We start from the raw sequence: 16,572 nt of genomic DNA on the forward strand, positions 1-16,572 counted from the left end.
GAAAACACTGCAATAACTCTCCCTCACATCCACAAACTCTGGACAAGAGCCACAGAAACCTGTATTGCTGACATCTCACCTTCAGGATGTGCAAACTACTCTCTACGTCTGTAACAGCCAAAGCTTCCCATAATCCAAAACAGTATTTCTGTTCAAATACAGGCTAGAAAAAGAACAAATAAAGAGATATTGTAGTTATTTTCAATAAGACCTCCTAAATCTGGAGTAAAGCAGAATTTTAGGATAGTGATATCTTGTTAAAAAATTTATTTCTTATTCAAATTTGCCACCCTTCCAAACCAATGACATCTTTATACTTACAACCCAGCTAAGAACAGGTAACAAAAACCAGATCCATAACCAGACCCCTCTCAGCCTCTAACATTTTGAAAAGATATCTCTTTTTCAGGTCATAAGAGCCTGCAAAGGAAGGTATCTCTTGGTGCACTCCCATTTTCTCATATACTCATTTAGTTTTAAAACAACTCATTTGAGTAGGACAAAATGACCATACCTTAAAATCTGAGGTAGGAATTTACACCAGATAAATTATTTCTTTTAATTTTTTTCATATTGTTTTGCAATGAAAAACTTGAATGGTTTACTATCAAGAAAGGGGAATCAGGTACTCACTCTACTGTCTCCTTCATTGGGATCCTGAAGTCCTCACATAGAGAACATCATCAGCTTCACAGACCTGTGGTCTCAGTCTTTACCTGGAACTGCAGTAATTAGCTCCCCAGGAGATAACTGTGTTTTAGGCAGAGACAGTTAACTTTGATGGCATCTTCACCTCAGTCACAGCCTTCCATGGCACAGTGTTTCTTACTTCAGTATATCACCATTTAGAACAATTACCTGGGAGCTAAGGACATTTTTTATTTGCCTGCATTGAAACTGGAAAAAAAACCCCAAAACAACAAATCCACCATTTTCTTCCCTGCATATGAAGTCAAGTCAGAGAGGTTACACTGGCTCCCTCCCACTTTTGATATTCTTCCTCTTTCTCCCTTCTTCTCTCCCTCAGAAGCCAGACTGACAGGACAAGAGTAGTATCCAACACCTTTGCCTCTGAGTCAGACTACAGATGTGATGGAGATCAGCAGTAATTCCCACCTGGCTCTGTACATGCTGTTTACAGGAGGCTTTTGGATTTTCAAGCTAAGAAAGCCCTTTCCAAAGTTCCTCACAAAAATGATGGGCTGTCCCAGTGAGCCAGGAGTTTAGCTGCCTAAAGCATTCCAAACAAATTTAATAAATTTTTAATTCAAAACATCAAATGACTCGAAGATAAAAAAATTTCTGCTGCAAGTTGGGTATTCAGCTGCTGAAAATAAAAGAGGGAGAGCTGGAAGCAGAGCCCAACACCAAAATGATCATCAGCTACCAACACGACACCAGCATAAGCAGAGTTCAATGTAGTCTCACATACAATGCAAGGTAACTCTAGCAAAGGAAGTACTCACACTACTATGATTAACTGTAATAACACGATTATCCTGATAAGACATCATTGAGAATACATGAACAGGTCTAGCCACCTTCCAGAATGTACCACTTGCAGAACAGACCTGTTAACAAGCTCAGGGAATTAATGTGGTTGCCGTATCTGGTTCTCAGATGCACAGTAAAAGTCCATTGACACAGAGGATCGAGTTCATTGCAAGGTCACAAAGACAGACTGAGGCTGGAGGACACTACAAACAAGGAAATGCTGAGAAAAATACATTTGTCCTCCCTTAAGAAATGAAGGCCAATGGAAAATCTTGCCAGTCTATACTGTAGCAGAAGAGTATAGAGAAGAGAGGCTCTCCATGGAGACATGGTGGCAAGGGATGAGACAGTGAACAGAACACTTGATAGTGGAAATTTTAATTAAATATGGTAAGAATACATTTTTCATCACGAAGGTATTCAAACACTGGGACACAGCACCATAGAGACAAGTGGGACCTCCATCCTTGGAGAGTCTCAACACTTTAGTGGACAAGGGCCAGACTAACCTTATCTCTCTGAAATTGCTTTGAACAGAGCTGGACTTGACAACCTCCAGAAGCTCCTTCCAAATTAATTTATTCCACAAGTGTGTAAGGATATGGCTTATTCAGTTTAACAAACTAGAGCTTGCATATGTGCTCTGTGTGGGAGAGCCCCAGACTCAGTAGAAGAGTCACTTAAACCAAAGGCTAACACAAAGACCAGAGCAAGAGGTGATAAACTGGCTTTTTAGGCCATAAAATTTCACTTCACAGGAGGCTCCATTTCTAACCTAACACAGAAATGAACAAAAAAGGCTCCCAATCAGGCTTCTTTTAACTCTAAGTCAGCTGTATAATTCCTGCTTATTATTTCAAGGCAATTTCACTTTGAGGCATATGCAAAGAGTTCAGCCAGAAGCAAGGAACCAAAAGGAACAATCTCATTCAATTTCCAAGCATAAGCTTCTACAGCTGCAAGATGGAAAACTAGGGACAAAATGTGAGTAAAGTAAGAAAGGAAATGCAAAGCAAAATTTGTACATACAGCAGCCAGCAAAAGCTGTGTTGTCTCAGGTGCTGCTCTCCTTACACCTCACCCCCCAAACAGAGGAGATGCAGATGTATCCTTTTATCTGTCAGAAAAGATCTCACAAGAAGAATACAGATTATTTCCACTAGCAGTACAATAATGTGGCTTCAGATTCTTTTTTCCTTATCAGTGCCAAGAATCCAATGGCAGTTTTCCCCAAAATAAAAAAGCTAGGAGTCTGAAAGTTTTTCAGGCTATAAATATTACAGAAGGGCCTTGAGTTTTCTGTTTGTTTGTTTACATATTGTTCAAAAAACACAGCCAAACCTGACAGGTCCACAGAGGCAGCAAGCCAAGCAGCTTTTCCCTGTTTCATCATGTCATGTACCTTCTAACCATGATGTTTCTTAGGCTAAAACACATGGGGCAAAATAGGAATTTCTACACAGAAATCCACCTACACAGAACCCTGCTGGCATAAACAGCAGCCCTCACAAGACAAGTAATTTAATAGAAACGGGATGTGTGGGTACATAGTGCCAGATACTGTAACAAAAGTTATTCTCTTGACTACAATGTGGAGGTTGATTAGCCCCAGCATCTTTCTTTTCTTAGCACTTCTAGAAGCTCAGGGAGGCTCATATTCCTCCTCCTTTTACACTAGCCAGAAAGTCCAAGTTGCATAATGGAGCAGTGAGACCACCCATACAACAGCACAGAAAAGAGATCGGGTTCCTCAGACCAAAAGTGCTCAGTGGGATGTTGTTGCCCTTTCAGAAAGGAGACACCTGAAGCAACTCATACACAGCCCCTCTGCTACCTCTCATGCCCCATCTAAGGAAGTATCTGAAAACCACAGGTTTGCCCTTTTCACCAAGGAAAGGAAAAAGCATCCCAAAAGGCAAAACCAACCAAAAAGCATCCTGCACCTTTTAGAAACAACATTGCTGTGCTTTTTCCACAGCACAATAATGTGCTCACTGTATCAAACCGAGTACCAGCTATTGTAGCAGTTAATGAGTGACGCTGTGGAGTTCTGTCCCCTGAACAGCTTTTCTGTACAACATGTGGTTTTCATTTCATGTCTCTTGTTGGGATTTCACTCCCTTTCTTTTACTTGACCTCCAGAAGAGAATAAAATCATACAAAGTCTAGAAGTAATGAACCTTAGTTGCTGGCATACATTAATAATCACATCCACAAGACTCTATTCAACAAAATACAAAATAAGCAAAACCAGCCCAATTTGAAGTTGTTTGGCCTGTATTTGTGAAGTTCTAACACAGCTTCTATAAACATATGTCTTCTGGTTGGTATTTCAGGCAAAAAAAATCTTTAGAGGAATAATATTTTGATTAGTAACATGTGTGTTTTGAAAGACTAATACTGAAGTCCAAAGGAGATTAAAATATGAGTAGAAATTATGAACTAAATACACAAATGTGCAAAGAGTTTTCATTCTCACTAAATGAAATGTTTGGTTAAAGTCTTAATAGTATCTGTTGTTGACTTTTCTTTTAAATTAAGTGACATTTATGAAAAAATCCTGTTCTTGTAGAACCATTTCAGAATGTTACTAAAAAAACTGTCTAGTTTTTAACAGAAGTGGTGTCATTCTCTAGTTTATCATGACACATCTCGAATGAACTTCCAAGGGATCCTAGCAATTTTAGGTAGTACTCAAACATTGACCTCTTCTCTGTTCAGTCTTTCAGGACTTCTTAATCAAGGAGGAAATGAAGAACAAATCAGCCAGATAGTGCTTTTTGGGAAATCATAATTATCTACACTCACAATGTATTTATTTCAGGGAAGCAAACAGTTCCCTGTGTGGAACATGCAATTACATTTTTCACTAGATGACCAGCTTCCTGGCCCACCCCCTCATTCTTCTGCTGACAGCTGGGCATTCAACAAGGTTATGTTCCTAAGTAACTCCAGCTGAAAAAGTACCAATGTATACTTAAATGATTTAAATGTTACAGACTACACACTGGAACTTTAACCCTAAAAAGGAATTCAACACTCTGGTTGTCTGTGCTGCCAAAGCTTTCATTTGAACACACAATACCCAAGTGAAAACATGATGACACCTGTCAACTTCCTTTAAACACACCCCTTTTAGACACCAAGGAAAAATATTCTGAACTTTCTCTTACAGTTCAGATAGAAATTTAAATACAGAGATAACAATTGTTCATTTCTGCTGAAATTTACTCCAATATATAATTAGTGCTCTAATTGAAGTCAGGAGATAATGATCATTTATCATTTTCTGTGTAATGTTACAATTATTTCACAGTAACACAGAGTTGCAGCGAACAGAACAGCTCTCACCTTGCTGTCATTTATGCTTTTGTCAAGCAGCTGAGCAAATTAGGAACAGTTACATCTAAATAAAGCATATCCACACAACCAAACAGACACTGCCAGGCATAAGGACAGACTTGGTTAGAATTATTTACTCTCGGTATCAGTGTCTTACTCTTGATGTAGTAACACTAAATTCGACATGACTGCTCTTCACAAAAAATCAGGCTGGCAATTTAGTGAGGAGACTGCTGGGGCAGAGTGGCAGTGGCACACAGAAGCACCAGGGAATGGAAGCCACAGCATTTTCAGGGAGACACCTAGAGCTGTCCTCCATCCAGCACAAACTTATCAGCAGATCTCACCACTGCCGGGAGCAGCACACTCTGGCTTTCATATCTCACATGTCAGCATCTGATTTGAAAAAACCCACAAGCTTGAATGCTAACCCCAAAAGACTGCAGCACCCTGGTAGGAGGTACTACCCTAATCAAGTAAAGACATTCTGCTGAATCAGAGTTCCCATGACTGTGAGCCAAGGGAAACAAGCATGGGGAAAAGTTAAGAGCTGTTCACCTCTGTGATATTAAAACTCGAGTTGGAAGGGACCTTGATGCCCTCAGCCTGTGGACAGCATTTGCTTGGGCTCTCAAGAGACAGAGATAAAATTCATCTCAAGAAAGTAATGAAGAAGATGGATCTATCATCCTACTCTATATATAAATTTGTCTGGTGATCTGGGAAGGACATCAATTGGCACTAGAATTATCATTTGACTTGGGAGTACTGAAAAACCTGGCATCTCCTATGACACCCAACTTCTGGAAGTTCTAACCTGATCCAGAAAAGAAAGACACACCAGTATGAGCCCATGCTTTAAAGGTAAATCTAATTCCACTTTCCAACTTGATTGAAAATGTTACACTGCAATTAAAGGAATTACAGGATAATTTTTTTTTTTAACCACAAACAGTACAATCTATTTAAAGAGATAAAGACATTTAAATTTGGCTGTTATTGACATTGTTTATCTCACCGTAACAACAAACATTGAAGCTTCAGATGGGTTAATATTTATGGGAAAGTCAACGAACATCAAACAGAACAGGAAGTAGTGTTTCCTGTGTAAAAGCAGTTTTACTGTTAGCACTTGCTCTTTTCTAGCTTAAATTCCTGCTATCTCGGAGACCAACGTGAAAAACTTGCTAAGCTGAGCCCACAACAAAAGTAATGAGAATGTATTATTCCCCAGTCATGACTCAATTTTTGTTTATTTTTGTACCCTTATGACAAAATAAATATTTTTTTAAATTGTCCTTGCTAGCTGTTTGCAGCAGGATCTGTTTGGCACACTGGTTATGGGGCACACCTGGAGCTCTGACACAGGCAAAAGGAATCAAATCATTCTCTTGCCTTATTTTTTTACTCTCTATATGTTAACAGCAATTAAATGAATGGCATCATAAACTGCCTATTATTTCCATGTATTTTTCTTCTAGAAAGGACAAAATCTTCATTAATTAGCATTAGAGAAGACTAATGTGCTAGGCTTTTCGAACTGAAGGCACCCATGTCAATGGGGTTCCCCTTGAGGCACAGCTGTGTCAGAACACAAAGTTGTTACATCAAAACACAGCATTTAACCAGACTTAGAAGAGACACACACTCCAAACAACACACACACACCCTTCCCCTTCCCCCAAAGAACAGCAAAAGAAACAAACAGGAAGATTTCCAAGCAAATTCAGACATTAGTGATTCAAAAGCTCACCCTTAACAGCCACATTTGCCAGACAAGGAAAATGATTATCATCTTCTCCATAAATATTCCCATTTAGTATTATCTACTAAGTACTGTATCATCACATGGAAACATATCTACTTCCACTGATTCAAGCCTCTAAACAAATAAAGAGGGAAGGAGGAAGGGGAGTGGGAAGGAAAAGAAAGGGACAGAGCGGGGGGGAAGGGCAAAAGTAATTTATTTTCATACATTAAAGAAATTAAATTTATTTTCATTTTTTAGCTTTAATTGCTGTATTTCTTGTATTTTAAACTATTAATAGCCACACATAAAAGAACTTCTTGTTTTTAAAAGTTTCATCTTTTTAACTGCCAACAGTCATTTGTAAAACTGCAGTGGCTTTTTTGGGGCAAAATGGCAAGGTCCACTTTATTGCTGTCCCTTGTCAATGAGCTTCCTCTTCTCTCCACTCTTAAAGCAGAACTGGTTTCACCTCCACACCAGTGACACAATCAAGGCTCACCAGTTGCACTGCAAACTTTGCAAGGTGGGTTCAAGACATGCTGCTGGGGAGATGTTAGATACACACTAAGCAGCAATCCATCGTTGTACATCATACAGTATTAACACCTCAGCTTTTCAAGTTCCAATTATATAAGTAGTTTGCTGACCCCAATTCCTGATCACACAAAATCTTCCCCAAAATAAACTCACATTTTCATATCTGAATTCCTGCCAGATCCTTTAGGATTAGGAACCAGGGTCTTCTGAAGTACACACTAGGAAACAATGGTAGAAACCAGAAAACTAGAAGTGTGGGGGCACAAAGACCAAGTAGAGGGACCCTTATACTTTGTTCTAGCACTCCTCAGTAGCCATCAGCATGGAATTTAAGTGGCAGGTTATCTCTTCCTAAAACCCCCCAAACTAAGCATGCCACATAATTGAAAGGAAATCAGTGTTAGCCCTGGCAGCAAGCTATTTACCTGAGTCAAATTTAAAATATGTATGAATCTGTTGATATATTCACACACCAAAACATGGAGTTGTCTTCTGAATAGGGTATCAGTAGTACAGAAATCCAGTCACTGTTATTTGAATTGTATTTTACCTAGTGAACAGTCATTCAACCAGCAATTATCATTACAAACCCATTTGTTCAACGTAAAACATTGCACTAAAGCCAGGAGAGAGGCATATTACCAAAGCCAAAGACTTCCCATTGCCAATATGGAGCCAAGAGACATGGGTGGGCAGAACAACATGGGATGGCTGTTCAGTGAAGAGAAGGAGCAGAGAGATTACCACTCTCAAGAACTTGAAAGGAGCATTCCTGGAAGAAATGGGCTTTAATGTGGCATGGACAGCAAGCACAGATAGGGCGCCTGACAGACAACTGACATACTGTTCCCGGCATAGAAGGGCATTAACAGAGGCTCAGACACAAGTGGGAGAAAGACAAAGTGCAATAAGGACTGAGGATTGGAAAAGGCGAGGGCAGCAAAGCAGGGAGTGGGCTGACATGAGAATAATGAAATGAGAGTAAGATAGTATTTAATTGCAAAATATAGGCCATGTCTACTGAATTTGAAGGGTTCTCATTACAAGAACAATTGGCAGGGTGGGGGGAGGAAAGAAAGAAGATAAACTTCAAATCAAGGCAGGTCAGTTGTTGTGTCCCATTGTACCATTGCTCATTTTGCTTATTGCAACACAAGTAACTTGTAACATCCACTTGAAACCCTTTAGCAAAGTTTCTGGAGAAAGGATACATAAAAGACCAATAGTACTTCTTTGCCAACATCAACAGCAAGCTGGAACTACCATTGCTATATAAAAAAAACACCCCCATCCCATCTTCTTCCATTTCCAAACCAATCAGACTTAAACCACTTGGACTTGGTGTGTTTCATGAGCTCCAATTCTTTTCCAAGAAACACAGAAATGACTGGGTATGTATTTGGAATATAAAAAGAAGGAACGTGAGGTTCTGAATGCATCTGAAGAAAAGTAATAATCTACCTTGACTGCAACTTGTTTGTTTATATTAGGGATTTCCTGATGTTGCTGCTAAACCACAGGTCCTATTTGACCAGGAAAGAGGATAAACTACATTTGTGCTCATTTATCTCCTGAATTTCTGTTTGGTAGGTTCTTCTAACAAACCTGAAAAACAGTTTTCATTGATTCTGGGGAGGCTATGAGGATAAATTCATGCAGCACTGAAGAGACCAGTATAATTCAATCCCACTTAATGTTGTATGACTTATTTTCCACCAAGGTTTGCAATTTTAGCTGTTTAACGGGAGGGTGTCAGCAGAACAGAAGCAGTGTGCAATCACGCAGCTCCAAGAGAAAAACAACTGCTACTCATGTAAAAGGCAACTGTTGCCTAAAAGAGATGCGAGCTTTGAAACAGGCAGATGCATTTTAGTAACTTGCTTTTAGAGAGAGCTGTGTATGGTATTTCACTTCTGCATTGCTACTGTAATTGCTCTTTATCCACTGCTGGAAGTCCACCTGCTACACATGAATGAAAGGAAAAAAAGTGTGCCTATATACTGACAATAGAAACATGATAGCTCAGCACATATTTTAGTATGCATTGCAGATGTGTGAATACAAAAGATACCAACCACATGATATTCTAGAATAAATATCAGTCTGCTCATTACTGTTTCTAATACTTACTCATCACTCCCTTTCTCTCTGCACACAGAATCAGAGGTATGACCCAGGACATGTTTTCCCAAGGTCTCCCTGTCAAGGCACAGTTGTTCTGTATGATGAACTTTCATGTATTTTGTTCCATGTAGCTTAGAGTTCAAAGTCATGAAACTTCTATCCCAAGATGGCCAAATTTAGGCCCCTAAACCACTTTCAAGACTTGAGCCCACTTTTGAGGTTTTTCTAACTAACTAAAAATAGAAGAAAAAAAAGAAGCCAGGAAAAAAGTCTGTACACTTCTATCTTCAAAGAGAGACTGAGATTGCTACGAATACCACAAGTTATTTATGGCGTGTGAAATGCAACGGAGGCATTCCTAACAAAAGACATCAAGCCTGGCCTGTGCCATGGCACAGCAATGGAGAAAGTTCTTCCATGGGATGGACTCCAAAGATGACTTACTAACTAAACCAGCATAGTCCAATCAATAGCACCGAGGCTGACTTCAGTCCATCACTTTAACTGAAAGACTGAACAAGCTTTGAATCCTTTCTCCTGGGCCTACTCACAGCATGCAAAGGAGTGCTGTATTTGCTTCCAAAGGGGATATGGAGGACTGGCATCCTGCCTTCCCTCCAACTGCACATACATTTTGCACAGTATCTGGGTATAAGCAGCCTCTCCTTCGTTTTGTTGACATTTTTGTTTGGACTTTTCTCACGGCTGCCAGAACTTGCACAGGCTAAGAGGGCAAGAAGGCAGGGGGTGGACAGAGGGTAAGGAGGAAGCTGCAACAAGTGTCTTGGAGCAGAAGAAAGGGGTTGAAAAAGTAATCTCAAGCTTGGTTACCTGCCACTGTGGCCACGAGGTACCACAGTAGTCTTTGCCCTGGCTTCCCTGGTGTCTCTTCTGCCATGCACTTGTTCTGTCAGACACATCATCTGCACACCAGAGCACCCCAGCGTGCTGCTCACTTGTGCCCCACAGTTGCAGCAGCACCAAGCACACTGCAGTGGGGAGTCAGGAGCATGCTGGGGCCAGGATGAAGACACGTGCTCCTGCTCAGTCTCACTCCACAGGGGAGCAGAAGGTCCCATATCTTTTCCCACACCCCACTATGCAGCAAGTACTTGCACAGGTAACAAAATACAAACACTTGGGATATGCCTAAAAGTTCACCATAAACCAGACAAAAGAGAGAGCAGACAGAGGGTCTAGGGCAGAAAGCAAACAGCAGGGAAACAGCTGATGGACAGGGGGGAGGAGGATGAGATGCAAGAAAAGGAGGGCTTGTGCCCAGCATCGCAGGCCCACATTAGTCGTCACTAGGCTGTCCTTCAGAGCTTTCAAGTGATAAGCATTGTACTGGTCCTATATTGCGTTAATTATAGTTACAGAGCAAACACAGAAAACTGGTCAGAAGAAAGGCAAGAGGAACTAATCCTAGTAGATACTAGAAGAAATTCAAAGCAATTCATAGAAGTGACACAGAAAAATTGCTGGGAACCATCCACAGCTCTTAAAGGACTCCTCTAAGTCATACAAAACACAAAACATTGGTTTGAATTTTAATAAACAATTTTTTGGAAGTAAGGGACATTTGAGTGGGGAGGGCAGGATTTGAAATCTAGTAAGGTTTACAAAGCTCTTAAAATTGCCCCAAAGCCTGGCAAAAAATCAGATCACAGGAGAAGTTTCTCACACTTTAAAAATGCATTTTCTTCAAACCATATCAACTTCACCCCCCAGCACAAGCAAAAAGCCTGATCTAAAATAAAGATCACTGAGGAACTTGAATCAAAACATGGACACATTTAACCCTTAGTTGAGGTATGCCAGACAGCTTTTGGATAAGAGATGTTCCTAGGCCTTGTCTCCACAGGGCCAATGTGCTTCCCTTTTAACTTAGCCCTAGGAAAAGCAGAGGCAAGTGTTACAAGACACCTGAGAGTGCAGAATTTCACTCTTAACTTCAATGATACTCTTCAAAATCAGCTGACATCCATCAATCTACTCACAACTGACAAAGCAGGTACATCCAGCAGTAAACATACATGGGCAAACAATGCATTTAGATGGTTACAGTTTAAAAACTAAAATCCAAAGATTTCTTTTTTCCATTTTGCTATTCTAAACAAACCTAGTCATTCCAGTTTCAGAGAGAATATTTCTGTACTACTCTGATAAACAGTAACACATAAAAAGGGAAGCTTTTTTCCCTATCATATCCAATTCCATTGCATTCATTAAATTTCATTATATCTACATCATTTAATTTAGGTCAACATGTCAAAGTAACCTACAATCATGTTTGCCTTAAGTCAACCAATATTACTCTCCTACCTGAAATGGCCATTTCAGACTCAAGGACAGAATTGCCTTGTACTTCCTCCACACTACATGAAGTCAGAAGCAGGGAACTAGACTCAAGAAAATCACTACAATGTTGTCAGAGTACTGAACTTCTGTACAATGCACATTATACAACTGCACAATAGTAATAGTGGGGAAAAATCTAGTGGTAAGCTAATTGTTATCAAATAATGAGTAAATTAATAATTTAAAATGTAATACAGTGTATCTTTTTCAATTTTTGAGGGCTTGTTTTTTTCTTTGAGTCTCCAAAGATAAAACTTTGTTTCACAGAGGCAGCAGAAGATTCCTGTTGCAGGGAGGCATCCATCTCCATTTCCCTATATTTACCTGGGACCCTAATGGCAGGAGCTACAATTCACACTGCTGTTGCACAATGTGAACCCGTGCATGCCACAAATGTATCCAGATTTCCTCATCTGATGTATTTTTATACAAGCCTAAAGCACATCTACGTTATGTCATCTCAAAACATTACATTGTGTTCCAAAACAAGCAGTATTTGAGTTCCAGCTGAAAAGTAACATTACAGTACCCAGGCAAAGAGGGCTGGATTATTAACCCCCAGAGTACACACTGGAGCGGAGGGGCTGGGCAGCACATCCACCCCCAGTGCTCCATGGGAACCCTCTCCCCATGTTTGTAAAGCACTCTGTAAAATTTAAGAACAAGGAAGCAACATTGACCTCTTTCCTCTGTGTTTCATGAAAAAATACTAGTGCCAGAAAGGACAAATAATTACACAAAATATATGTAAGCAATGCATTTAGGTTGTGATAATGCATCACTAACACAAAGGAGAAAAAATAATAGACTACAGCCTTGTGCTACCATCTAAAAACCAGAGGAGTGGAAGGGAGGGGTGGGAAATAGAGAGAGAGAGGAAAAAGAAAAAAAGGAGAAGTAGAGAAAAACTTCCTAGTTCTGAAATGGTTCACTTACACACATTACCATTTAGCACCAATGCAGCTCAGTAGCCTCTTATTACACTTCTATTTGGAGGCTGTTTGAATTCTGCCCAGACAGGGACAAAGTGAGCAGAAGTCATTTGAACTATGCAAGCACATGAAGGGCAGGCAGCCTTCAGTTTTCTTACTTTTTAAAAGAGAGAGAAAAATTTACCCATGTATCAATGAGAACAGCAGGGCAAATTAGAAAGCCAGGCAAACTATTCATCTATATGAGGCAGGAGAGCCTGTGATGGGGATAAACTTGGAGACAATAATTCCAAGGCTTTTACTGCAGATTTATTGCATGATCCTGGGCAGTCAGCTCCTGGTGTTTTGTTTTTCTTATCAACAAAAACAGGGATAAAGTTGGCATTTGCTACCATAGAGAATACACAGTTGGTATAAAACAGACAGCAAGTATAATCTAGATTCAGAAAATTATTGTTGAGTTCAGTGAAATGCAGGCAATCCTCAATTGGAAACATTATACACAAGGTAAGCAAGTCGTTATTTGTTTAATAATCACATTTGTGTCACTACCTCATAGGCTTTTGATGTTGCACTAGAAAAGTTACAAACATGTTTTGACTTCTGGAAGTGACATATGCACTGCAGAACTGTCTTTTATAAACCACAACAATATTAAACCTTCTGTCTGCATATCCATCCTCTTCCAAAGCCAACATGGGGCTTAATTTTCCAGACTCTCTTTCTCTTTCATACTGCTGTTCATTCTCTCTCCCAAGATCCCTTATTTAACCTTGTAGCCAAAAAAGAAAACAGTTAATGCAGCTTCTATAAACTGATAGCATTTTGAGTTACTCAAGCTGACTCACTTCCCATGAATTTAAAACAAAAACTGTTAGTCAGTGACAGATGCAAGACAACAGTAAAAACTCTGCATTTAAATCCAAGTGCCTGGGCTCCCTACCTATTAAATGACTGCTTAGGGTTGCATATTAAGGGCTTATCTACAGAAGTTATTTCACTAACCTGACAAATCTTTCTTGCTGCTCTCTTCATTTCCTTCCTTCGTTTTATCGTCTTCAGCCTCTCCTTCCCCACAAAGTCTTTTCTCTTTTCCCCCATTTTCTCCAATGCTTTTAACTTCTCTCTAAACCATTTTTTCCCCTTCTCTGTCTCCACCCTCTCTGAGGTTCTCTTCCTTTATCTCCTTTTCCTCATTTCTGCCTCAATTTAATCCACAGTGCCAGTCTCAGCTGAAGTTCCCAGAACTGCTCAGGCGCAGACTTTGTCCCTTGTGTCTGCCTGCAGAGGAGGGAGCCTCGCAGCTGGAGAATGTGCAAGTGGTGCATTCTTGCCTGTGCCCTTTGCTTGGTTTGCCCTTACATCTGGGCTCCAGCAGCCAGCTGAAAGTGATCCCATCCTTGCCAGGGCAAGACTGAGTGTCCTTGGGATACCTCAAGTGACAAACAGCTACAAAACTACTCATCAGACACTTCAGACACATTATTAAAAAAAAAAAAAAAGAAAAAGTATTGGGAAGAAGACTCTTTGGAAATAATGCAGGTCTTGTCCTTGACCAGGTAAGGGCAGTTGCACAAGTTATTAATGAAAGGTAAATTTTTGAGTGTAGATTCCTGAACAAGGCTCACAGGTAAATTTCAAATATAAACAAGCTGTTTAATACTTCAACATTGCCCTGCATTCCCAGAAGGTTGCTAACATTCTAAATATGTCATCTGCCCTGAGCAAACCATAACTTATCTCAAATGCAAAGGCTCTAAATAATAGAACTACTAGCTCTAGACTGCAGATAATATTCCCTTGGGCCTGTTTCACAAATAAACTCTCTCTCCTCAACCACGAGAATGGGATGAGGCTTTCTCTGCACACAGGTGCTTTTAAGATTCTTTTACCAGGTTATCACCTTGGTCTTGACCAAAGAAAACACAAAAGTAAGACAGAACCAACACATTAAGAGGTTTGCAGGGAAATAGACGAAAAGATCTTCACACTGGTCTGTGAAGACAGTGCACGTGCACCTACATACAGGCACACAGAGTCTATTTTGTGTACAGCACCTTGGTATCCTCACTGTCTGTATAAGTGCCTTGCTTGGGCTCACCCTGGACAACAGACATCAGAACATCCTCAGAGGAAAGGAGCCTTTCACAATCCAGTTTCTGTCTTTGAAAAAGCTCAGTTAACACTCTACCTTCTCAACAGATGAGGTTTCCAGTGTCATCTCTTTCACAAAATGGAAGCCCAATTGAAGCATGATCATATAACCAGAAAAGGTCACGCAACATGGTCCTACAGAGTCAAAGCTCTGTTAACATTATCCATGTACCAAGGCAGTGGGTGCTCTTTGTGAGACTGGAAACAAAACACATTACTCTTTGTGAGAGACTACAATACACCACTACAGTCACAAACCACTTCATTACCTACACACAGCTAGAAATATAAAACTTCAAATAGAGACTTTATTATTTGTAATGAACATACCAAATAAAAAACACACTGGAAACTAAGGGAATCTGTTCTTTCAGGGAGAAAGTATAATGGCCCCAACCAATATAAAAAGGAGAGAAACCCATTTTGTGTCGAAGATAGATCCATGTAATCCAGCCTTTCACTTGAGAGAGACAGCCAGTACTCAGCGATCAGACACCACAACTCTCTGTTCTTGGCTGCAGTGTGATGGAAAGAAACCTCTGCCAAAAAAAAAGACACGTGGAGCAACAGCCCAATTCCAGACTACTATTAACGCGTTTTACTATAGAAGAGAGATGAAGAGCAAGACCTGCCACAGCTCTTTTATAAAAAGCATGTCACAATACTTTATGTAAAGGATGAGGACTGCAGCCAGCAGTACTTAGCCAAATTAACTGAGATCTGGAAATAATAGCATAACACGAAGTTTAGTATTAGCTAAGCAGCTAGCAAGCTGATTTCTAGGAGCACTGACTGGTACATCCGCATTTAAAAAACCTTCCACTAAAACATTGCTGCAGGTACAGACACAAATGAAGCAACAGACATATTAATTTCCCTTCCTTGTTCACAGCCATTCAGCGCTCCTGAGCAGTGGCAGCGAGTATTCATACAGCAACATTCAAACAAACGTTTTCTATTAGAGGAGACAAAGAATTTCTCAAGAAAGTTTCAAAATACAATAAATTATTCACCTTCTAGATGACACTGATCTATTTCACTGGCTAGTTTGGTGAAATGCCATTTCTACTTGAAAGCTTAATGAGGCACTTATGGAAACAACCTGAAGTACTGCCACACACCATTAACACCTGATAGTATCACTCCTTCCACCTGCCGAAGAGTGGAGTAATTAACGTAAAATGTGTTACTTGTGTCAAAATACTGCAGCTACTCCCCTCTACCAGCAAGATACACACATCTATTCTACCCTCTGTTTCCACTTTCTATCTTTCAGGGTACTGCAGAAGTTCTTGTCTTATACAGCACGAAACGACAAACACCCTTACTTCTGCCAACTCATTTTTCCTGATTATAATGACCCCTTTTTCATTCAAAAAACAGATTTGTGTGCTGAATGCTAGCAACTATTTTTCCCCCTAATAAATGAATAAATATGAGCAAAGGTAAAAGTACAAAAAAAGAAGAAGCTGTCTACATGAAGACAGTAAAGAGCTAAAAGACGCAACACTCCACTTTCCTCTAAGATAGTTTAGACATTTGATCTCTAGGCCCTTACCAATCTGCTAAGACATGAAAAACTCCTAGCACAGGTGCTAAAAGAGGTCCAGCTGCAACTCAATACAGGACATACAAAAAAGCAGTATCAGAAAGCTTAATTCTTTACACTTTCCCTACTTTGTAGTAGCCATTTATTTGCAGATTTGACAGCAGCTGTGCCAACTCTAAGGACACTCCAACACAAGCCAGATTTACTCCAAGTGGAATATATGGTGCTGATACATCCAGAGCAAGAGGCGATCTGAACCAGTACACCTCACTGAATACACCTGATTTTCCTCTTCTGTGAGAATATTTGTTATATTTGATAAAAAAGTA

This window comes from Pithys albifrons, chromosome 11 (assembly GCF_047495875.1).
Source record: "Pithys albifrons albifrons isolate INPA30051 chromosome 11, PitAlb_v1, whole genome shotgun sequence".
NCBI lineage: Eukaryota > Metazoa > Chordata > Aves > Passeriformes > Thamnophilidae > Pithys > Pithys albifrons.